A 26,699-nucleotide genomic window follows, 5' to 3' on the forward strand; every position below is an offset into this window, starting at 1 on the left:
CTGCCCACCACTGGTTCCTCTCCACGCTACCAGAGATGATGCTCTCTGGAAAGTGCTACCTCCTGGCAGAAGGCCAGCCAGCATGAAAATAGAGCATTAAACCACCAAAGCCAAGAACCCTCACAGGGTCCCTTTCACCTCACTGCCACCTCCACCAGAACAGGTGCTAGTATCCACAGCTCAGAGACCCATAGATGGTTCACATCACAGGACTCTGTGCAGACAACCCCCAGTACCAGCCTGGAGCTGAGTAGACTCACTGGGTGGCTAGACCCAGAAGAGAGACAACAATCACTGAGTTCAGCTCACAGGAAGCCACATCCAAGAAAAGTGGGAGAAAACGACATCAAGGGAACACCCTGTGGGACAAAAGAATCTGAACAATAGGCTTAAGCCCTAGACCTTCCCTCTGACAGAGCCTACCCAAATGAGAAGGAACCAGAAAACCAACTCTGGTAATATGACAAAACAAGGCTCTATAACACCCCCCAAAGGTCACACTAGTTCACCAGCAATGGATCCAAATAAAAAAGAAGTCCTCTTAGGCCGGGCGCGGTGGCTCAAGCCTGTAATCCCAGCACTTTGGGAGGCCGAGGCGGGCGGATCACAAGGTCAGGAGATCGAGACCACAGTGAAACCCCGTCTCTACTAAAAATACAAAAAAAAAAATTAGCCGGGCACGGTGGCGGGCGCCTGTAGTCCTAGCTACTCAGGAGGCTGAGGCAGGAGAATGGCGTGAACCCAGGAGGCGGAGCTTGCAGTGAGCCGAGATCGCGCCACTGCACTCCAGCCTGGGCAACAGCGTGAGACTCCGTCTCAAAAAAAAAAAAAAAAAAAAAAAAAAAGAAGTCCTCTTTTTACCTGAAAAAGAATTCAGGAGGTTAGTTATTAAGCTAATCAGGGAGGCACCAGAGAAAGGTGAAGCACAATGCAAGGAAATCTAAAAAAATGATACAAGAAATGAAGGGAGAAATATTAAAGGAAATAGATAGCTTAAAGAAAAAAAAATCAAAAATTCAAGAAACGTAGGACACTCTTATAGAAATGTAAAATGCCCTTGAAATTCTCAGCAATAGAAGTGAACAAGTAGGAGAAAGAAATTCAGAGCTCAAAGACAAGGTCTTCCAGTTAACCCAATCCAACAAACCCAAAGAAAAAAGAATAAGAAAATATGAACAAATCTTCCAAGAAGTCTGGGGTTATGTTAAACGACCAAACCTAAGAACAATCAGTGTTCCTAAGGAAGAAGAGAAATCTAAAGGTTTGGAAAACATATTTGTGAGAATAATTGAGGAATACTTCCCTGGCCTTTCTAGAGATGTAGACATCCAAATACAAGAAGCACAAAGAACATCTGGGATATTCATTGCAATGTGCCTAGGCACATTCTCATTAGGTTAAGACAAAGGAAAAAATCTTAAGGACTGTGAGACAGAAGCATCAGGTAACCTATAAAGGAAAACTTATCAGATTAAGAGCAGATTTCTCAGCAGAAACTCTACAAGCTAGAAGTTACTGGGGCTGTATCCTCAGCCTCTTCAAATAAAACAGTTATCAGCCAAGAATTTTGTATCCAGTGAAACTAAGCATCATATATGAAGGAAAGATACAGTCTTTTTCAGACAAACAAATGCTGAGAGAATTCACCACTACCAAGCCACCACTACAACAACTGCTAAAAAGAGCTCTAAATCTTGAAACAAATCCTGGAAGGCCATGAAAACAGAACCTCTTTAAAGTATAAATCATACAGACCCTGTAAAACAAAAATACAAGTTAAAAGCAAAAACAAAAAATAAAAACACCAAAGTACACAGGCAACAAATAGTACGAGTGCAATGGTACCTGACATCTCAATACTAACACTGAATGTAAATGCCCTAAATGTTCCACTTAAAAGATACAGAACTGCAGAATGGACAAGGACTCACCAACCAACCATCTGCTGCCTTCAGGAGACTCACCTAACACATAAGGACTCACGTAAACTTAGAGTAAAAGGGTGGAAAAAGGCATTTCATCCAAATGGACATAAAAAGCGAGCAGGAGTAACTATTCCTATATCAGACAAAACAAACTTTAAAGCAACAGTGGTTAAAAGAGGCAAAGAGGGACATTATATAAGGGTAAAAGGCCTTGTGTAACAGAAAACTCTTATAATCCTAAACATATATGCACCTAACACTGGATCTCTCACATTTATAAAACAATTGCTAATAGACCTAAGAAATGAGATACACAGCAACACAAAACAATGGGGGACTTCAGTGCTTCACTGGCAGCACTAGACAGGTCATCAAGGCAGAAAAGTCAACAAAGAAATCATGAATTTAAATTATACCTTGGAACAAATGGACTTAACAGATATATACATAACATTCCATCCAACAACCAGAGAATACACATTCTATGCAATACATGGAACTTTATCCACGATAGACCATATGATAGGCCATAAAATGAGCCTAAATAAATTTAAGAAAATTGAAATTATATCAAGCACTCTCTCACAACACAGTGGAATAAAACTGGAAATCAACTCCAAAAGGAACCTTCAAAACCATCCAAATACATGGAAATGAAATAACCTGCTCCTGAATGAGCACTGGGTCAACAACGAAATCAAAGTGGAAATTTAAAAAATTGTTTGAACTGAATGACAATAAGGAAAAAACCTAAACCTCTTGGATACAGCAAAGGCAGTGCTAAGAGGAAAGTTCATAGCTTTAAATGCTTACATCAAAAAGACTGAAAAAGCACAAACTTGAATTCTAAGGTCACACCTCAAGAAACTAGAGAAACAAGAACAAACAAACTGAAACCCAGCAGATGAAAGGAAATAACCAAGATCAGAGCAGAACTTAATGAAATTGAAACCAAAAAAAAAAAAAAAAAATACAAAAGAGAAGTAAAACAAAAAGCTGGTTCTTTGAAAAGGTAAATAAAATGGATAGACTATTGGCAAGATTAACCAAGAAAAGAAGAGAGAAAATCCAAATAACCTCACTAAGAAATGAAACAGGAGATATCACAACTGACACCACTGAAATACAAAAGATCATTCAAGGCTACTATGAGCACCTTTACATAAATAAACTAGAAAACCTAGAAGAGATGGATAACTTCTTGGAAGGATACAACCCTCTTAGCTTAAATCAGGAAGAATTAGATACCCTGAACGGACCAATAACAAGCAGTGAGATTGAAATTGTAACTAAAATATTATCAACAAAAAAAGTCCAGGACCAACAGATTCACAGCAGAATTCTACCGGACATTCAAAGAATTGGTATCAATCCTTTGACACTATCCCCAATATAGAGAAAGAAGGAACCCTCCCTAACTCATTCTATGAAGCCAGCATCACCCTAATACCAAAACCAAGAAATGACATAACTGAAAAAGAAAACTACAGACCAATATCCTTGATGAACATTGATGCTAAAATCCTTAACAAAACACTAGCTATCCAAATCCAACAACATATCAAAAAGATAATCCACCATGGTCAAGTAGGTTTCATACCAAGGATGCAGGGATGGTTTAACATACATAAGTTAATAAATGTGATTCACCACATAAACATACACACATAAAATCACATGATCATCTCAATAGATGCAGAAAAAACATTTGACAAAATCTAGTATTCCTTTATGTTTAAAACTCTCAGCAAAATTTGCATAGTAATGTAATAAAAGCCATCTATGACAAACCCACAGCCAACATAATACTGAATGGAGAAAAGTTGAAAGCATTCCCTATGAGAACTGGAACAAGACAAGGATACCTACTCTCACCACTCCTCTTCAACATAGTACTTGAAGTCCTAGCCAGAGCAATCAGACAAGAGAAAGAAACAAAGGGCATCCAAATCAGTAAAGAGGAGGTCAAACCATCACTGTTTGCTGGCAATATGATCGTTTACCTTGAAAACCTCAGTGTTTCCTCCAGAAAGCTCCTAGAACTCACAAAAGAAGTCAGCAAAGTTTCTAGATACAAGATTAATGCACACAAATCAGTAGCTCTTCTCTCTACCAACAGTGACCAAGCAGAGAATCAAATCAAGAACCCAACCCTTTTTACAATAGCTTCATAATAAAAAATAAAAATAAAATACTTAGGAATATACCTAACCAAGGAGTTGAAAGACCTCTACAAGGAAAACTACAAAACACTGCTGAAAGAAATCACAGACAACACAAACAAATGGAAACTCATAGCATGCTCATGGATGGGTAGAATCAATATTGTGAAAATGACCATACTGCCAAAAGCAATCTACATATTCAATGCAATCCCCATCAAAATACCACCATCATTCTTCACAGAATCAGAAAAAACAATTCTAAAATTCATGTGGAACCAAGAAAGAGCCCACATAGCCAAAGCAAGACTAAGCAAAAAGAACAAATCTAGAGGCATCACACTACCTGACTGCAAACTATACTGTAAGGCCATAGTCACCAAAACAGTGTGGTACAGGTACAGAAATAGGCACACAGACCAATGGAACAGAATAGAGACACAGAAATAAGCCCAAATATTTACAGCCAACTGATCTTTGACAAAGCAAACAAAAATATAAAGTGGGGAAAGGACACCCTTTTCAACAAATGATGTGGGATAATTGGCTAGCAACATATAGGAGAATGAAACTGGATCTTCATCTCTCACCTTATACGAAAATCAACTCAAGATGGATTAAAGACTTAAACCTAAGACCTGAAACTAAAAATTCTAGAAGATAACATTGTAAAAACCCTTCTGGATAACAGCTTAGGCAAGGATTTCATGACCAAGAACCCAAAAGCAAATGCCAAAAAAACAGAGATAAATAGCTGAGACCTAATTATACTAAAGAGCTTTTGCACAGCAAAAGGAACAGTCAGCAGTGTAAACAGACAACCCACAAAGTGGAAGAAAATATTCACAATCTATACATCTGACAAAAGACTAATATCAAGAATCTACAATGAACTCAAACAAATTAGTAAGAAAAAAACAAACAATCCCATTGAAAAGTGGGCTAAGAACATAAATAGACAATTCTCAGAGAAGATATACAAATGGCCAAGAAACAAAAAAATGCTCAACATCACTAATAATCAGGGAAATGCAATTCAAAACCACAATGCAATATCACCTTACTCCTGCAAGAATGACCATCATAAAAAAAAATCAAAAAACAGTAGATACCGGTGTGGATGCAGTGAATAGGGAACACTTCTACACTGTTGGTGGAAATGTAAACCAGTATTACTCCTACAGAAAACAGTGTGGAGATTCCTTAAAGAATGAAAAGTAAAATACGATTTGATCCAGTAATCCTACTACTGCATACCTACCCAGAAGAAAAGAAGTCGTTATACAAAAAGTTACTTGCACACTCATGTTTATAGCAGCACAATTCATAATTGCAAAATCGTCAAAGCAACCCAAATGCCCATCAATTACCGAGTGGATAAAGAAACTGTGGTATATTTACATGATGGCATACTACTCAGCCATAAAAAGGAATGAATTAACGTCATTCACAGCAACCTGGATGAGATCGGGGACTATTATTCTAAGTGAAATAACTCAGGAATGGAAAACCAAACATTGTATGTTCTCACTGATATGTGGGAGCTAAGCTATGAGGATGCAAAGGCATAAGAATGATACAATGGACTTCGGGGACTTGAGGGGAAGAGTGGGATGGGGCAAGGGATAAAAGACTACAAACATGGTGCAGTATATACTGCTCAGGTGATGGATGCACCAAAATCTCACAAATCACCACTAAAGAACTTACTCATGTAACCAAATACCACCTGTACCCTAATAACTTATAATATATTATATATATTATATATATAACATACATATTTTATATATATATTATATATATAAAACATACATATTTTATATATTTTATATATATATATATTTATATATATGCCCTTTGTTTGGAGATGAGTGATCCTATCCTCTGATGCTGTCTCTTTGAACCCAAGAGTCAATTTTTAACTTCAGAATGAAGTTCAGAGCCGGGTTCACTGGAAATTCACATCTTGTCCATCAGCTCCTTCAAACTAAAATTGATTCTGATCCTGACTTGTTTGCTCTAAAGCCCATTTAGAATTATTTTCCTCAGTCACTTTTCATTCTGCTTCTTTTTAACTTTAAATTTGGCACCTCCTTCTTGACTCGACTCATGCTCTCCTTGCATAGAGTTCACCATGTTCTTCCTCCACCAGGGCCATGATAGTGCTGGAAATAGAGTCCTTGTCCTTACTGACGGGGGAAAGTAGGCATCAGCTAAGTACTCCCAAATTCTTGTAGGATGATAGACTGTGATCAGAGTTAAGAAGGAGATTTGCAGATGCTGTCTGTGGGAATGGCAGGGTAATCTGAGTAAGTCTGGAAATTAGGGAAGAGAGGAAGCATGAGCTGAGATCTGAAGGATAAGAAGCAGTTAACTTTTACAGAGACCAGTGGGAAGAGCATTCCAGCAAGCTGGAATGGAATGTGCAATGGTCTTGTGGCAACAAGAATCACAATGCATTAGATAATCAGAAGAAAAGACCAGCAGAAAAGACTAAATTGTGGAGAATGGGTTTGTGAGTGCCTGAGAGATGATACTGGTGCCAAATCAGGTAGGACTTTTTCGGCCATGCTAAGAAGGCTGACCTCGGGAAGCATGTGTGATCTTTATCCCAACAATAATAAGATATTATTAAATTAATTTAAGCTTGTCATGATTAGAATTGCCATGTATATAGAACAGATTGAGGGTAGGGGAAAGGGACCCAGGGATGGATGCAGGGAATTCAATTAGGAGGCAAGAGATACGTAAGGTACAGTAACCACTTTTGAGGTGCTCTGAGTTTATATGGGAAAATTATTAGCAATTAATAAAGCAAGACTGCACTTTTCCCATTCACATGGAAAGATTAAATGATCTATAATAATAGAAATAACTATCTCCAATATCAACTACAAAGTTAACTTTTCATGTATTTTCCTAGTAATTGTTTCCCCTCTATATGGCAGAAATAACTCTTTCCTTAATGTCCACACCTAAATATTAAAGTGTAATTACACAACGATCATAAGAGAAAATGCCATAAAAATATGTGACATTGCTGCTGCCTGCAATGACATTTCAAACTGCAGCCTGAACTGGAGATAGTAACATATTTAGGGAAACTATGTACAAAAGCAAGCTAGAAACCATCGTGTCTATGTTCTCATAAAACGCAGCAACAACAATAATAATGGTCTCTATACTGCCACACCTGAAAGAGAAATTTGGGGAAACAGCCAACCTTGGCTAGGAAGCAAATTGTAGAGGGTGGTACAGTCAGTTTGCCCAAGGCTGTGGAAGACTGGTTCCTGGCTGCCCACAGTCTCATAGTCACATGTTGCTTCAGGCTTCAACAAGCTTAGTACAGTCATAGGCAGGAAACAGCAAAGCCAAAGGGATTAAGTGACTGCTGCCTGCTTGTGTGTTGGCCCTATAGCAGACTCAGGAGATGCCAACTGGCACTTGGGCTGCAGCTTCCATCTTAAAGAGAAGCAAGCTCTCCCCTTACACAGACCCAAATTTCCCGCTTCTGAATTAACCTGTCCTAGAAAACCATCCTTGGCTTTGCAAACATAAGTAAAAACATAGCCCATCTTTTCTCCTCTCCCCATTGTGCATCTGCAAATCCCTACTAGGCACAAATGCAAAACAGTTGCCAATGTCCTTTTTGGGATTTGTAGGGCAAGCAGCCAGTTGGCTGCCTGTAGGTTATTCACACTGCAATAGGAAACAAATTTCTTGCTGCAATTATCCTTAAAGTTCTACTGTTTACCCCAGGAATAAATGAATTGCTGCTGTTAAACACCCTTTCCCACATTGTCCAGCACACATCTGTAAATTCCAAGAGGAATGAGGGTGAGCAGGTTACCAGTTCAATACTTCTGGGAAGGAATGGAGATTGGCCAACTGGAATTCAGCTTATTATTCATGGTGGAATAGAACTTGAGCTTCTTATTGCAAATACTCCTGCATGTTTCAGTGCTTACTTATGTACTTAACCCAACTTGGATCTCAATTTGTAATTTGCCCTTGTTTACTACTGACTGTGAACTGGAGGAAATGAACAAGAAAGACAATATGCACACCTCAAATATTTACTGAATACCTACTAAATGCCAGGTAGTGTGTTTGGTGCTGACAATTGTCCACAGGAATTTTGTATTATTTAAAGAATTCAGTAGGGTATACTTTTTCCATCACCATCAACTATTTGACCTGTAAGTGGAGATTTCATTCTAAATAGCTTTTCAACTTCCCTTCACTAAGCTTCAATCATCAAGCTTACGGTCTTCTTATTCCTGGCCAACATCTCATACAGTGGTTACTGAAACCACCTTCTGAAGTAGCTTGCCTTTAGAATGCTTATGCTTCTGTCCTTTTAAATAGACTATTGTTTTTATCTGGAATACCCTTCTCCTGCTTCTATGACCATGAAAAGCCTACAAATCTTTGTAGACCCATCTCAAGTATGGGGAGGCAGGGAGAGACACCGATATCCCTTAAGGGTGTGGCAAGAAATTTCACAGGCAAAGACTAAAATGAGTCCAGAGTTGCAAATATTGGAACTGGGAAGCCCCTTAGGAATCTATATTTTTAAATATGCCTTTCAAATATTGTGATCTGTTTCTCATCTGCTTTCTGTCTGCCTCTTTTCTGATTCTTGTTTTAGCTGACCAGCCCCCTCTGATTGTGTTGTCCAACATAAACAATAGCCTCATGGCTTTATCATCTTCAAGGCCCAGTGATCACCATTAATGATTACATTCTCTGTGTTGTTTAACTAATGTTTAAGGGAGATACTAATGTGTTCCTGGTCTATAGTGGCTCTACCTTGGACCAGCATCCCACCCTGGATGAACTGGTTGTGTCTGGGAAACTGCATTCCATGGTACCAGCCAGCTAGGCTGTCATTTCAGTGAGACCACAGACAGGTTCATGGAGGAAGGTTTTGTGAGCAACACAGAAAATAGTCTGTTGTGTAACTTACCACACTTACGTTGTCACTAATGGATGTGTCTTTCTTCCCCCCGACACACTCCAATCTATTATGCTATAGATGCCTCTCCAGAGCCATATGTTATTTTTCTGCTACAATATCACTTGGCAGAGTCCTTGGCAAATAAATAGATTTTCAATCAACATGTGTTGAGTAAGCCTTTTAAAAATATAAATTGGATTAAGTTGCTCTTTTTCTTAAATGCTTCAGTAACTTCCTACTCTATCTAAAATAAAATTCAAATTTCTTTCCATGACCCCAAAGGCCCTACAGGTTCTTATCCCTCCTATCTCTCCAAGTTAGTCAGGTGCATCTCACCTCTTCATTCTCAGTGGTTCCACTAATGGAATTTTTTTCCTTTTATTTCCTCTAACACGTAAAAATTGTTCCAGGCTCAGCACCTTGACAAATATTGCTCCCTCTGTCAGGGATGTGGTTCTGATCTTCTCAGGGCTGATGCCCTCTCAATTCCCCTTTGGGATGCAGCTTAAATTTTATATCATCAGAAAACCCTTTCCTGACTCTCCATGTTTCCAACAATATTCTCTATCATTCTGCTCTGCTGGGTTTGTTAAAAATGTCTATCACAATTTTGGATGGCTAGTTTACTTATTTACTATCTTCACCCCAGATTAGACTGTAAATGCCAAAGGCTGAGGACATATCTCTTTTGTTTTCTCCCATATATAAAGAGCTTCATATTGGCACTTAACACTCAATAAATATTTGTGAATGGACGAATGTATCAGAAGAAATTGGTTCCAGTTCTGTCTTGCTCACTGATGGTGATTTTAGGCAGATAGCTTTTCCTTTCTCAGCTCCAGTTTCCTCTTCTGCAAAATCAAGAGATTCCAGAACTGACGGCATGGTTATTTCTCTTCGCCTGAGAACTTCTAAGGCTTTCTCTTCTGCGATGCTTTCCCGAGCTAACCTATCTCATTCTGGGCCCACTGGATGCCTAACCTGAAATACTATTTTGCAGTAGTTGTCTTAGTTACTGTGAGGTCCCTGGAGACATGAACCAGGGACCCTTGGAGAAAGAGAGAAGGCTGGGCCACATAGAAATTTTGAGAATCCTGAAGAAGTTTTTAAGAATGAAGAAATTCCCAAATATGGCAATAAAGTGTCAGAAATGTAACCATTTTAATTTTGATGAAAAGAAAACTATCAAAATTTCCTTCAACAGAAGTATTATGCCAATGTTTACTGAGCATTAATCATATGCATTAAAGAACATAGAACATTTTTCATCTACCATCTCATTTAATGTGACAACACTTCCATGATAGACTTATTTCGGGAATCCCATTGAACCATGCTCCCAGATGCAAACACTTGTAAGTTTCTATCCATGTGGAGGCTGGGTTGGCCCTGTGACCAGCTGTGACCAATAGGATGTTAGCAAGAATAATGCAGAGGAGGTCTGATGCGTGCTTGCACACTGGGGCTTGTCTTCTTGTACTGTTCCTCCATGAAACCCAGCCACCATGCCGTTATGAAACCCAAAAAGCAACCTGGAAAGGCCCACACAGAGGAGAATCAAGGGCCCTAGTCCCTAGCCCCAGTAGGGCTCCCAGGTTGCAGCCGGCACCAATTGCCAGCTATGTGAGTGAAGACATTTGGGGCCTTCCAGACATCCCACAGTGACACTCCATGAAGCAGGACTGCCCAGTCAACAATTCATAGCATCATAAGAAAAATAATAATAATTTCTTTTTCTAAGCCACTAAATTTGGGGGTGATTTGTTACTACCCCAAGCAGTCTCAAGACTAGATAGTATCTCATTTCCACAGAGGAGAAACAGACTCAGAAATGGCAAATGATCAAAATCCCATTATTATTTTAATTCTGGTTTATATTTGCTACCTTCTCTGGAGAGTTGTGAAAGACCCTTCAAAATAGCTGATTTACCTAGAGCTCCAATTGACGAGGAACCCCTGTATGGATCACAGGACCCTGTTCCCTCCACCTCAAGCCACAGGTGACTGAAAGAAATTGGCAGCTAACTCAAAAACAGCCAAGTCATCAGCTGGCCAGCAATCTACAGGGTAGCCTGGAGTGCAAGTCAAAATACCAAGTCAAACTAAACCCCATCAGGTTTCCCGTCTCAAGAATTTTCACTGAAAATACCAAATGACTAAGCCAGCTAAGTAGTAGAAACTGAAGTCAACATGACAACATGTGTTAGGCAGAAATATGACATATCGCAACACACCAAAGTTAGAAGAAAGCATAATATAAAGTAATATGAGCAAGCAGAAAGTATAAAGAAGAACAATATGTAAGAATACAGGTGAATATTGTATTGATTGATACCCAAAAGCAGAAGGAGGCAGAGGGAGCTATGCAAAGACATAGAAAAAGGAAAAACAGCTATGTGTCAGATCCTCCATATGATCCCCGATACCTGCCTAGTTTCCCAGTGGTTTTTCAGTTATGAATTTAATACATTGTCTTTTAATGAAGCCATCTTTTCTTAAAATAATTTGAGTAATTTTCTATCTCTTGCAACCTTGACAGCCAAACTAAAACAAATTTCAAACAGGAAATAATTTCCACCATGAAAAATTTACCCAGGAATGATTATGACTTTTCTAGTTCCTTTTAACAAGCATTTATTTAATTTTTAACAAGCAGGCTTTCAGGATTGTTAGATAGAGATAATGGAAATGGGGAACCTGAGAAAAATGTATGTCCCAAGTTAATTTTCTATCCAGAATGACTTGAAGCTGCTCAGAATAATTTGAGCTATTCAATTATCAAAACATTGAATTTAGAGTTCAAGGCCCCAGTACCTTCTTCAGACACTTGCAACCAACAGCTTCTCATTTGACCCAATTTGCCTTGTGAATTAGTATGCACATAAGCATGATAACTAGCCCCCCAAAATTCATATCATCCATGAGTAGCTATACCAAACTTTACAGGTCTAGAAAGGAAACGAATAAACTAGTCAAAGGAATAAGGGAAATATTAGTGCTGCAAAATAAATTAATTCTACAAATAATTTTTTTAATAATTTTAAACCTGATTTTGATTAGAAGATTTAAACCCTTAGAATAATTTACTTTGGTTATTCTTTGTCAGATTTATGAAGTTCTGTCTTTAAAAACTGTGTATATTGCTGAAAGATTGTAAAATTTAATAGCAAACAGATTACGTACTTAGGAATAGACTAAGCACAATTAGCACTCACATTCCTCCTACTCCTATAAATAACTCAGTTTCCTTTCCATGTCTGCAAATTTCATTACAGTAGTGGAAAAAAAGAGGGGGGAGAGAATAAAAAGGAAAAAAGAAAAGCCTTCTGATTCTCTTTCACTGCAAAGTACAGATCCAATCATTCAACCAATCCAATCATTCAACCAGGGTCTTTGTATAGCCCTAGGAAGGGGCACGGGGAAGGGGTGGGGGTAGAATAAAATAATTCTGTCTCTGGGTCTTATCCCCCTAGCTTTGGAAAGAAACTTTTCTACATGTGGCTTTGGAATTCACCTGCTAAAAAAGTGTACTGGCCTTTTCAGCAAGCAACCTGCCTCATGGGCTTCTCCAAGATGAGCTTCAGGGATCTCAGAACAAAACACTGTGTCCCTTGCATAGTTTCAAGTTATATCTACTTCAGAGATTCTACTTAGTTTAGCAGTTTGGTGTTAATAGTGCCTGTAAAAAGAGAAAGACTAGACAGGTGTTAGAGGAAGGTATCTGGAAGAAGTGAAATTCTGGAAGCTTGAAATGTACAAGTTCCTTCAGAGACTCTTGTGCCCCACCCACCATGTCACTCCTCTCTAGGGAAAAGTCTGTGTCTAAACATATTTTAAGCCCTTGGGTTTATGTTCAGTTCTTGCAGGGGTCTGTTTGTGTAAGGTGAGGTGGAGAATAGAGAATTTTCTTCATTTTTGTACTGTGTGAAGGAAAAAACTTTCTTTTTTCATAATCTGGATATTTCAAAACCCTCTTAGGTGAAAGTTTGTATTTAAAAGGTGAAAAAAAAAAAAAAAGTGGGTAAAGGACTTAGTAGATATTTCTCCAAAGAAGCGATAGAAATGGACAGCACATATATGAAAAGATTCTCAACATCACTAATCATTAGGGAAATACAAATCAAACCACAATGAGATACCACTTCACACCCATTGGGATGATTATAATAAAAAACAAAAGGAAAAAAGAAAAACAGGAAATGACAAGTGTTGATGAAAATGTGAGGGAACTGGAACCCTTGTGCATTTTTGGTGGGAATGTAGAATAGTGTAGCTGCTGTGGAAAACAGTACAGCAGTTCTTTAAAAATTAAAAATATAATTATCATATGATCCATCAATTTCATTTCTGGATATATACCAAAAGGAATTGAAAGCAGGATCTCAAAGAGATATTTACATATCCATATTTATAGCAGCATTGTTCACAATTACCAAAATGTGGAAGCAACTCAAGTATCCACTGACAGACAAATGGATAAAGAAAATGTAGCATATACATATAGAATATTATTCAGCCTTAAAAAAGAAGAAAATTCTGTCCCATGCTACAACATGAATGAATCTTGAGGAGATTATTATAAGTGAAACCAGCCAGTTACAAAAAGACAAATACTATATAAGTCCACTTATATGAAGAACCTGGAGTAATCAAATTTGTAGAAAGTAGAAGGGTGGCTGCCAGAGACTGGGGGAAGCAGAAAATGAGGAGTTGCTGCTTGATGTGTTAAGAGTTTCAGTTTTGCAAGAGAAAAAAATTCTAGATATTAGTTGCACAACAATCTGAACTAATTTAAAACTGGTGAAGTGTATGTTTAAGCATGATTATGACGGCAAAATTTATGTTATGCCTATTTTTACCATAATTAAAATTTTTCAAAAATATTTAAAAGAAGTAATTATCATAAAGTTCCTAGAAGATTTTTATAGGACCCACTTTCTGAGAAGTAGAGCCTGATCCCTCATGATAATTAGAAAAATCAATAAATCAAGGTTTCTTTCTTCTTCCTCTTCCTTATCCTCCTCCTTTATCTATACTCGCACCCCACCCCTTTCTCTCTCTCTTTCTTCTAAGGTTTTCTATTTCTGCTCTGTGGCAGACACTCTCTAAGAGGACCCTCAATACAATCCCCGGCTTCTAACAGCCACACACTTGTGTAAGCACCTTCGCTTGAGTGTGGGCACGACCTGTGTCTTGCTTCCAATCAATAGAATATTGCAAAGGTGATGGGGTGTCACTCCTAAGATTACATTACTGCATACTGTAACTCCTGTATTGTTTGCAGATTCTTCCCTTGCTGGCCTGATAAAGCAAGCTGCCATGCTGTAAGCTGCCCTAAGGAGAGACACATATGGCAAGAAACTGGGACTCTCAGATGATGGCAAGCTAGGAACTAAATCCTGACAACTATGTAAGAAAGCTCAGGAGTGGACCTTTCTCAGAGGAATGTTTGGGTGAGACTTTAGTGCCAAGCTGACATCTTGATTACAGCCTTGTATAATCAGAAAACTCTAAAACAAAGAACCTAATTAATCCCTGCCCATATTCCTAACTCATAGAAAAAAATTGAGATAATAAATGTGTATTGTGTTAAGCTATTAAATTTATGATAATTTGTTACAAAGTCATATATAAAAAATGCATGCTCTATTCCCCTCCATAAACAAGCTCCCTTGACAGGATTTTAGTTTTTATGAATATGCATAATGTGATTTGCCCCAGACCTTGTCAAGGATTGCCTCAGCTCCACTATTGCTTCTCATAAGCAACCTCATTGATCTCTGGGTCTCAGGTCCTAGTACCTCGGAGCATCAGCTAGCCCAACTGGGATCACACTCATTCACCAAGGCAGATGAGCACCTGTAGCTAACAGGTCTGCATTCCCATCAGTCATCAAGACAGTAATTGAAGGCAGAGATTTTTTAAAAGGGGGAGTGGCCTGAAGGCCCTGACCAGTGTCTTCAGCATGTTATACTGGCCCTCTCTCTGTTTTCTTGTGAAATGAAGTTGAGGGTCAGATTAGTGTGAAGGTTGTCCTGAGACTTCAGAATTCTTCCATATAGATGGAAGAAACAGTATAAATAACAGTAATTATCTAAGCTTTGCAACTCAATAAATAAATTTTTATAACTACAACTATATAAACGATATATATGGTATTCAATCTGGCAACTAAAACCCAACATCTCTGACATTTGCAGATTGCAGTGGCCTTCACAGGTGCCTGAAACTAAATTTGCATCCAAACTAAGTTACCATATTGGAAAAACACTAAATAGTGAAATATTCCCAGTGTGAGCAGTTCAATTTCAGTTAGAATAATTATTTGTAACATTTATCAAAACCTTATTTTGCTAAATATAAATACTGAAAAACCATCCAATAAACCTCTGTATAATTATTTTTTCTTTTGTATTAACTGCCTGAATTTTTTTGAAACAAGGTTATATTTATAAAATAAAGGGAGAAAAGTTATTCTCTTTCTCTAAAGGCTTGTTTATTGGGCCATCAACAAAGGATCAAGAAGATATTTTGGAATTCTTACCAGTGGAGCAGCAGAATTGAAACGCTTGGGACCTTGGGCTTGCCTGAATGTCTTCTAAGCCACTTGTGAGTAGAAATCAGCTGCATATATTAGCATGTGAGATATGTTTTTCTTAAATCAGGAGATAAATTGTTAAATTCTTTGGTGTTTCCAAACATGGAGCAGACTTCTATCTCTTCTCCAAAAAAGTTGCATAATTAATAAAATTCATATCATTGAACCAATTCTTTGCTCTCTTTGCTTGCAAAAGTCAAAGTTTATTTTCCTACTCTCCCTTTGAAGAAAGACACTTGTGATAGATGGTGGATGACAGTCCAGGAATTCGACCAAAATGACAGTACACGCCCTATAAGCAGCTGTGTGTTGGCTATGATTCTGTTTTTTGTGCACATCTAGTGCAATGCAGCCAATGGAAAGAAATAGTCACATTTGATCATGCCACTAATCCAGAAGGCATTTGCCTTGGGTGTCAAGGACACACAAGATGCAGTCAGTAGAGGTCACTCCAGCTTACAGAAATGGGAAGACAGGTAGGACAACTTTGACAAACTAGTTAAAAGCTTCTCTGCATATATGTCTAATTCAACTGTATCTAATTTTAACCATTTAAAAATGTGGTACATCAAGACAGGCCATGGAGAGGAGGCATGGGAGGGTGGGTTAGTGGATGCAGAGCATGTAAGTACAGATGGGGAAAAGAATCAGGTCAGACTCCATATAAGGAGGTATGCAAGAGTCATCACCGTGCCCATCTTCTGTGTTCCAGTGGCTTGGCCTGCCCGACTGCTCTGGCTACACCAGCATCCTCACTTGGTCTGCACGAAGCCCCACAAGCGGTAGTCACTTACAAGTGGTGGCAGCATTGGGATGGAAGACAGCTGTGTTTGCTTTTTCCTTCCCACAATGAGTAGTCTCTTATAGTCTGGAGAAGAGATGGAACCTCAGATTTGAAGGTCATCTCCTATGATCTCATTATTGGTAATTTACCTAAAATCATATAATTCAGCGGTGTGATACACTCATACCCACAGTCTTGAAACGTTTGAAGATTTATATCTACAATATTCAGCTGAATCCCAGGTTTTGTTGTTGGTTTTGTTTTTCCTTTTTTCTCCCCTAAAGAACTGATGTAACATAAAAAAAGGTATTTTTAGCCAGTGGCTCGAACTAGTTGAGAAAAGATGAAACAGCATCTTATTATGTTCGTAAAACAGTGAATTTAGTGCAAGCTCAGCATGATTTGGGGTCCTTTGTTTAAAAAGGCATGTGCCCTGGCCCCATATCAGAGGAGTCTGATTCAGTCCATCTGGGCTTGAAGCCCAGAAGTCTGTATGTAATACAGTGCCCTCAGGTGATTCTGATGCAGCCAGTCCAGGGACCAATATCAGAGAATCAGCATTTAGAACCCTCCACCATTCCCACACCGTTAGATTATTACAGAAATATAATATTCTGGGCTTTTGAAAGCCTGTTGCTTGGGAGAGGTCCCCTGTTCATTATTTCCTGATTCTACCAAGTCAGAGAAAGGCAATCTATAGCCCCTGGCAACATTGTTGATATCTATCCTTCCTCCCTATTCCCTTCCCTCTTTTACCTTCCATTTCTTCTATTTTTGTTCCTCTTCTCAAACTCTTTCTTGTTTCATATTCTTTTCTTTTATTTCTAATATATTTCCCATGCTTCAGCCATGGGACCATGTGGGTTTTTCTGATATAGCTGCCTAGTCAAAGAGTGAGCTGGCCTACAGTGTTGGTGCCCTAGAGTGTTGCCCTAGAGTGCTGCACTCTGCTGTCCTAGAGTGTTGGTGTAAGGAAATGCATTCTTAAGAGTGGAGGGATGTATGGCCCTGAAAAGCTACTGCGAAGATCTGGCATAAACTGCAATGGCTGCCATTGCATTGTCCAGTGTGTCACCCTGTCAGTGGGATTCAATCAGAAGTCAGGAAGGCATTCAAACTGATGACCCACCTGGTTATAGTGCCAGGAGTCTCATCAGAGTTTCTCCATAGCAAAGGTGTCCAGGACAAAAATTCAGCCTAAAATCAGTCCAGCTTTCATCAAAGGCAGAGTTCCAGAGCAGGTTATCACTGGGGGGCAGCCTAACATCTGGTGAAGGTTGTAGACAATTGGATTATAAGGGCCAAGTCTGACTAAGATCACGCTAGTAAACTGAGCTAGCCACATTCAGGGGGATGAGAGAGAAGGATGGAAGACTGCCAGTTGAGCCCTGCTGTGTGTCAGGTGCCACAGAATAAATTTGCACAGGTAATACCCCTTGTGATCCTCATGAGGGACCTGTGAGTGTGAGTGGTTTTGTCCTGTTTCCCAAATGAGAGACATGAGACTCAGAAAGTAAGTATAATTCACGCAGGGTGACACATTTACTGAGTGGAGTCGACTAGCTCCAAATTCAGAGCTCTTTTTATTCCATGACACTCTCCCTCCAATATCCCAAAGGTTCTGGCCTTAGGATTACCATCAAGTATTCAAAGAGAGATGGCGGGGGGATGGGGGCAGTTGTCTTGTTCAAATTCACTCCTCTGTGAGGATATTTTGGATTCTTCTCACATCACAAAATTACGGAGCTAGAAAGGATCTTAGTGGTCATTTAGTTATAACCCTTATATTTCAGATGAAGAAGCAGAGACCCAAAAAGACAGAGTGCTTTGCCCAAAGTCACATGGTTACTGATAGATCGGAATTAAACCCAGCTCTTCTAATGTGCACTTCAGTATTTTTCTTGTGGCAACGTTTTCCAAAAGACTATCATACGCATTTTGAAAATACATCAGAAATTAAAATGTGGCCATGTAAACTTTTCCCCAAGTTTCTATCCTAGTTCCAGCATGAAACTTGCTTAGAATCTTCTGAAATATATGGTCTTAAAATTCCATTATGTGAAGCTGTGTGACTCTGTCTCTAAGTCTCTGTTCCCACTGGAACCATCTAGAATTGCTATAAATTCTATTACTCCTTTTAAGGATCTTGCCACATAGATGCTCCCTGCCAAAGCTTGACCTCCAAAATTAACAAGACATTAGTCATAGAGATCTCTAACTTTAGGGAAATCCTATGCCCCTTTTATGTGAATGTCGCTGGCATCAATAAAATGGGAAGCTTACAGAGTGGAACCTGCCCTCTCTAACTCTCAAACCCCAAGACAAAAGATGAGAGAGGGAGGACCTAATGATCCTTTTCCACTTACTCTTCCTCACTCGGTCCTTGATCCCTGCAGGGAGTCAGTTTTGAGACAGACAGACAGACAGATAGATAGATAGATAGATAGATAGATAGATAGATAGATAGATACACGCATACATACATACATACACAGAGAGGATAGATATAGATATAACATATCTATCTAAATCAGTACTTTACACACACATAAATATACACCATAGAGATAGAGAGAGTGATAGATTAGAGAGAGATAGATAGATAGGTAGATAGATAGATAGATAGATAGATAGATAGATAGATAGATAGATAGATAGAATGATTGATTTATGTATGTTTGTGTGAAGTATATACCAGGCAACTCCTAAAGTTAATCTTCTCTTGCTCCTTCCCTATATATTATCAGCAGAAGGGGTTGGGAGGCTGAGTATATTAGAGGTTAAAATCCATGGGATTTAAGTATAACTCTTGCATGAAAATTATAGCTTTAGCATCTGTCTTTTAGCCCAGTATGGCATTTCTCCTTCCCACCTGTTCTAACTTGTAATGACTAACTTAATGCATATATTTCTTAGCATTTGGTGGACTCCATCAATACAGAGACCAACCTGTCTGATGTTTTAAGAGACAGGGTTTTGCTCTGTCACCCAGGCTGGGGTGCAGGTGCATGATCATAACTCACTGCAGCCTCAACCTCCTGGGCTCAAGCAATCCTCTCACTGCAGTATCCTGAGTAACTAGAACTGTAGGTGCATGCCACCACACCTATTCAATTTTTATTTTTTTTATTTTTTGGAGAGATGAGGTCTCACTACATTACCCAGGTTGGTCTCAAACTCCTGGCCTCAAGTGATCCTCTTGCCTCAGCCTCCTCAAAGCGCTGGGATTACAGGAGTGAGCATTGCACCTTGCCCTGTCTGACCCTTTGATAATCAATCTTCAACACCTAGAACAGTGTCTGGAACTAAGGAAGCAGTTAATAAATACTTTTGGAATGAATGAATAAGTGACATGGTGTAACATGATATGATACAATATTGAATAGCAAAATGTGTTCACTAATCCCACATGATCAGTGTCTCAAAACCCAAGACTCAGTTTTCCCAAATTAGCCCATGTTCAGTGAGTTAAAACAGGTTAACACCACTCTCACTGCTAACTAGTGTCAGATCTAAGAGAACTTCATAAAGATCTTATAAAAAATTAATCAAGCATCTCTGAAGTCAGAGATCAGGCAATATATAATAACTAAATTAGAACAAAGAGAAAATTTCCAAAATGTAGTTGAAATTCAACAAGCTGACTATAGGAAAGAGAAGGGAACAATACTAGTTTTCATGTCAGAAAAAATGTTCATGTATTTCATATGATTATAGTTACATTAATTTTTCTTCTCTATATTTTATATATTAAATGTTCTATAGTAACCAATTGTTACCTGAGATGGAAAAAGAATAAAATGTGTTAAGAAAAAAAAAAGGACTAAAGGAATGGAGGGGGAGAAGAAGAAGAAAAAGGAGGGGGAGAGAGAGAGAGGGAGAGAGAGAATGGAGGGTGGAAAACACCTCATGAGATGAAAAAGGACAGTCTATTTCTCCATGACTGTAAAACCACTGATTGAAAATGGAGAAAAGTCAAATCCACGGTTGTTTTGTCTCCATGACACTAAACACTACTGGTTTTACTTTTTCAAAGGATATCTTGAAATGATTAGCTATTTTGGCATCATGGAGACACACCACCATGTAAACAAGGAAAACAACATATGAGCAACCAAGGAGGGCCATAGCCCACGTTGAATGGCTTAAAGACACCACAAAACACATTGGTGTATCCTTATCTTGAGAAATTAACACAATTAATTAATTTCTCCAGAGAATCAATATGGTTCAGTCAGTGGAAAATATTCGAGACTTAGGAAAATGAATCCCTAGGTTCTATTGTCTACCCTTTCAACAAGTAAATCTGTGAACTAAAGCAGGTGATTTAACCACTCTTCCTCTTCTATGAAAGTTAGGATAATAGCTTCTGTCTTATTTATTCTCACACTGTTGTAGGTAGAAAATAGTTTCGAAAATTACATTTTGTAAATTAGGGAAAAGTGGCTTTTTTAATATAAAATATAAAATAGTTAATATAAAATGGTTGCATAAGTATGACCTTACCATGTGCAATCAATTGAAGATCTTAAAGTGCTCTTCATGAAATGGTAATATGAAAGGCTTTATAGTTATTTGTTAACATTTGCTTCACAGAGAAATGGCAATGGAATTAAGTGCAGTAGCTAAAAGTTAAAAGCAGAATATGGTTGACAGACATGAGCAAAGCTATAACCCTACATGATTGGCTACAGATTATTAGTTTCTGGAGCACAAGCTTTGCAATTACACTCGTTTGTATTCCTTACATTAGTATGGCTTTGATATAATATAGTAAGGACTGAATGTTTTGACACTTAATGATATTTAAAATATTTTAATAAAATAAAAGGGCTAAAATAGCCAGTCTCTACCATACTTGAGGATTTTCAAAAGGACAATGGTAAGGAAGTAGGTAGCACCTTAGTGATTCATGTCAAAAGGAAACTAAGAAAAATAGGTTTCCCCTGCTGCACCTGACCCGACAACATCTCATTAAGCCAGTCCTGGTCACAGTTGTTCCTGACGTCATCTTGGGACAATCTTCACAAATGTATTTGTGTGTTAGGCTCCTCCACGGACCAACAGAAACTGATGCCCACAACTAACCAGATGCAGCGGCAACCACCCCTGCTTTCCACAAGATTCTGTAAAATGCTGATGGAGCAGGAAATAGCTATAAAAGTTCCCCTGAAATCCTCTAGGGATGTCCTGTAACATTTTCCATGGAAATGTCATAAAATATTCCATGCAATTAGTTTCACTTAAAGAAACATTTGTCAACTTGTTTTACCTTCTTAAAGGTGACATTTTTTCTTTAAATATGTGTCATGTACAAAAAGGTTTTTGTTGTTTAACAAAATACATCAACATCATTACCACCGTGGGATTCCGACTGACAGAAAGATAACAATGGCAAGATTAACTTCAACAAAAACCGAAGTAAAATACCATAAATGAGGAGCAGAGTTGGGGTGGTGGAGTATAGAATGTGGATGAAATTTTTTAAAGATTTTTTTTAATCAAAGCCCTACCTTTTTATGGGGTTATTTTCATTTTCAGAAAATATGAAATGACCTAAGAATAGAAAGACTCACTGTTATCCATGTAACCCTAGAGAATTCGTATGAATTAAAATTTACTCCTAGGCTCCTAATCTGACATTAAGTAAATACGCTACAAATCAAACTATATTTTCCAAAGCAGAGAGTAATGTTACCATGTCGTCCCCACATGCTTGGGATGGAAAACAGGTGCATGGGTGAGGCTTCCTGAATGCAGCTATTTCACGCTCAGTCCCCAGGTGGCTTATCTATACCCTGCTCCACACATAGGTCACTCCAAAACTGGCATAGAGTAATTTTCCACTGGGAACCCCAGGGTTTTCAGAGTGACTGTTGAAATGCAGGATTATCCCACAACACTTTCCCTCCCTGAAGCCGTGACACCTTTATGTGTCTTTCCATTTCACCAGAAAGTCTGCCATCTGCACACCCCCATGACCTTGCTGGGTTCTGCCCAACAGCAACCAAAAGCTAAAAATTCCCTTGTCTAGATTGATTGGGTTGTTTGATCAGTAGTTGGTGCTCAAATGCCTTCATTTCATCGGATTCTCAAAAGTCTTCTTGCTCTTCTCTGGTTGACCTTTACGGTATAAGGGTATGATATGACTAAGAAGAATTATCCAGCTTCAAAAGGCATTTGTAAAAGTTTAGAGAGATTGGAACAATAGAGAGGGGGAAAAAGAGGTAGACCAAGGAAGAAGTACCAGATAGGAGTCCTAGACTCTGTGTATACAGTCTTTAGAAGGAGTCACTATTGAGAGAGGTGCAGGAAAACTGGAAATGTAATTTATACACAGAACAGAAATCAGTCATCAAAAGATATGGACAACAGATATACATCAAAACCTACTTTGTGAAGCAAAAGCAGACTTAAGAATGTGACAAACCAGGAGATACCCATCTGAGGGGAACAACGGCAACATTTAGAAGGTATAGAGAAAGGTAAGATTTATTAAGAGAATGAGCTCAAAAGTCATGATGGGCACATAACTTTTTCAGATGAATTTGTATAAATAGTGAGTTAATTGTATCCAACAACAACAACAACAACAACAACAATCCCCGGAACCTAACTGGGTCATTCTACCAGTTGTAGCCTTAGGAGTCTTGTTTTATGATGAGGTCTAAATTAGGGATTGGAAATGGAAAAAAAAAAAAAATGATATAGGGACTAAAAGGAAGAAAAGGACAGGCTAACCATCCAAGAGTGTTCTCAAAACACTCAGGGCCTTAACATTGGTCAAGAAGAAAATGGAAATCAGTTTGATGGAACGACTGAGAAAATAATTTCCTAGTAAACTGAATGAGGACACATGACATTGTCTGGCTAACAGAACATGACTGGCTGCCTCCAAAGAGATGTGCAAAGGGTGCCACATTGTCTGGGATTGTATCAAAGGCTCAAGTCAACACCCCAGTGCTAGTCCTTTTCTTGAGACCAACTCATTTCATCTAGCCATCAATCTTAGGTTTAAGACAAGAATTTTAATCTATTAATGTACATGGAAAAAGGAAACAGCCTCTGAAATGAAAATTTTACTCAGGAATGAATAGTGTGAGCTATCCTCATTCAAAGTTAGTAAAAAAAAATTCATTAGGGTGATTGATGATCATAGAATATTAACAAGCATTGTTAATAAATCATCTGAATGTTCCATGAAATCAATCTAAGAAAACATAACATAGTCATCTCAACAACCAGCATGGCCTTGTCTGGGAGCCAGGAGTGCTTAAAGTCCCTCTACAAAAGTTTTGTTTCCCCTGGATAGCATTTTATAGAACCCTGCCAATATTTACCTCTGTGAATTTTCTGTTTGCTTTGCTCACCCGTCCGGCTGGCATAAGCTTTTCTAATACATTCCATCAGGCTACAGTTCAGTCTTCTAAGCCATAGAGTCTTTCCCTTTCCTTGCCTCTATACATCTCTGTTGTGACCTGTGTAATAATGTACTGGTTTTGAAGTTTAACTTCTAGAGATTAATCCCATGTCTGTTTTTAGGTTCTTGGAGAGAAGGATAGTATAAGACACTTCTCTGTACTGCCAGATCCTGGAACAGAAGGGACTGGCTTTCCTTCCCATTTAAAAACTTAATGAGATTTTTAAGGCCTATTATTGTACTTTTCTTATTTATATGTTCATATCAACAGGCCCCAAATCATTTTAGTCCCCCCATGCTAGACATGGAAAGTTCTTTTTATCAAGGTCATTAATGAATTCACACTAACAAAGAAGAGTTATCTGTGTTACATTCAATATTTGCAGAGAAAAATAGTGAGCTTCTCTAGAGAAACCCTAGCAAGTGATAATCAAAAGTATCGAGGAAACAAATGAGAAAAGAAGATAAGTTGTGTAAATCACATTCGTATTTTAGAAAGGCGAAGTTGAAAGAGACAGATTTAAGGCAAACTCAGAATTATACAATGGAAAAATACTGCACTGAAGATGAAAGGCCTGCCTGGCAAATAGATAATGCCAAATTTGATGAGAAAATACATTACATTTCCTTTTCTTTGAAATCTTAGTTGATATTTTCCACTTTAACTGGAAAGAAATAAGCTCTAAGATGTCAGTCAACACTTGGAAAGAGAGGCCTCCCTTTCCAGATACAAAAACATGGAGGAAATGCCTAAATGTTTTTTCTGTGAGGCACAAACCCCTGGAAAGTTCAAGATCAGCTCACAGGCTATGAAAAAAAATCTGCTTCGGGTCTTTTGTTTGGCTGTTAACATTTTTTTCTCTCTAAGGAAAACTGCTGAAGGGGCTGGAAGCAGGAGAAAGAGGTGGTTGAAAAGAATATACTTTCCCTCTGCTTTTCAGACAGGTCCTCTCCCTCGGGGCCTTTGCTTTGATCTTGCCTTTGTATTTACTTGCTACCCGGGCTTTAATTTACTACCAGGTAACTGCTGATCTTGCTCTGTCTAACCTACATAGATTAGGGAACATGCTCATGAACTTAGTCAAAATAATCTCAGGAGACCCGAGACATTTTCTCACTACTCTCACCTGGGCCGTCTTGGATCACTGGACACTTTGCTTGTCATCTATAATTCTGCAACTAAACTGAGTTAAACTCTCGGCTGTTATTTCCCCCCATTTTAAAAGCACCACAAAGATTAACCTGTTCTTTTCCAGCTGGATACTATGTGCTCCATGACCAGATTCAATTTCTTATGTGTGCTACACAAGTCTCCAATCTTAAAAGGGCTCTGCTGATGGTTCCTTGAAATTCTTAATAATGTTTGAATAGTTGCACACAAGGCCAGCACAAGCCCTGCAAATTATACAGCTGGTCTTGTGTGTAACTATTTTTCCCTGCCTGAAATCCAAAAGCACAATTGCATTCCTGATGTGACCTGACAAAATCCAGTCTAATGGGGTAAAACATGCTTTATCAGTCAAGAAAGCACCTAGATGAAAAAGCTAAGCGTAGCCAGCTGCAGCTCCAGCCACATATGCTGTCACGCTTGTCAAATATTCAGGAGCATGCACTCATTTGCTTGGTCACTGCACTAAGCAAAATAAAGGCCTCCAGTCATGTCACATGCTAACATCGAGGAGAACCAGAGACCACGGTTGTATTAATTGAAAAGTCATGTCCAGACTTCAGCCCTTGCTTCCAGAAAGTTCAGGGCAAAACTCATGAATTCCAGGAATGCACGGAAAAAGAACCAAAGAACAAAACTGGATTTCTACCTAAGTTTAGAAATCAAACGCTACTGATCTAATGCTTTAGCTGAAATCTTTTATTAGAAATGGCAATAAAACCCAACCAAACAACTAGAACACAGACCATGTTTTATTCCTTTACATAATCATTTCTTAACTTCATGTGGACAAGAACAAAGTGATCATGAGTTATATTATTTCCTGGCTTAGAGTAAAAATGCCTACCTTTTTTCAGCTGGGGAATGATTTGTAACCCTTCCTCTCCATACCACACTTCTTCTCTTCCACCGGAAACTCATTATCTGTTGGAGGGATTGAGGCAAAGGGCTGAATCATATATTTTCCTAGTGTCCTTTACTTGTTACATCTGTCTTGTTAAACACAGAATGGAAACTGATATGCTTTGGCTCTGGGTCCCCACCCAAATCTCATCTCAAATTGTAATCCCCATAATCCCCACATGTTGAGGGAGGGACCAGGTGAGAGATGATTTGATCATGGGCACAGTTTCCCCCATTTGTTCTTGTGATAGTGAGTGAATTCTCACAAGAGCTGATAGTTTTATAAGGCAGTTTTCCCTGCTCACTCTCTCTCACCTACCACCATGTAAAACGTGCCTCTTCCTCTTCTGCCATGATTGTAAGTTTCCTGAGGCCTCCCTAGCCATGTGGAACTGTGACTCAATTAAACTTCTTTTCTTTATGATTACCCAGTCTCAGGTATTTCTTTATAGCAGTGAGAAATCTGACTAATACAGAAACCTATGAGGCACTTGCTTCTGAGGGAACCCAAACGCAGGTTTCTATTTGAAGAATTTAAGACAAAATTGTTGCAGCAAGATTTTCAGAGGGGGTCAACTACATCTACCAACCTTATCACACACTTGCACCTCAAACTCTTAGTGTAGACCTGTGTAAAAATCATAGCCCCACAATCAAAGAAATTCAGACACTGACTGGATATTAGATGGTATTTTTAAAAATCATTGTTTTAATGTAGGTATAAAGTGATGTTTTCATTATACATTGAATAAATAGTTCTCTTTCGGAAATATTTA

At 38.5% G+C, this 26,699-nt stretch overlaps 1 protein-coding gene across 5 annotated transcripts in view; it reads right to left on the bottom strand.

Annotated features, from left to right (window-relative positions):
* KCNJ16 (potassium inwardly rectifying channel subfamily J member 16) overlaps window positions 1-26,699 on the bottom strand; it is a 541,663-nt gene that overhangs the window by 392,414 nt on the left and 122,550 nt on the right. For all 5 annotated transcript variants that reach the window (XR_007720474.1, XR_007720475.1, XM_050765623.1 and 2 more), the window contains one exon: window positions 25,868-25,944. The gene's annotated coding sequence lies outside the window, so the exon portion shown is untranslated. The remainder of the gene's footprint in view (window positions 1-25,867; window positions 25,945-26,699) is intronic.

The sequence above is a fragment of the Macaca thibetana genome, chromosome 16 (assembly GCF_024542745.1).
Source record: "Macaca thibetana thibetana isolate TM-01 chromosome 16, ASM2454274v1, whole genome shotgun sequence".
Classification (NCBI taxonomy): Eukaryota; Metazoa; Chordata; class Mammalia; order Primates; family Cercopithecidae; genus Macaca; species Macaca thibetana.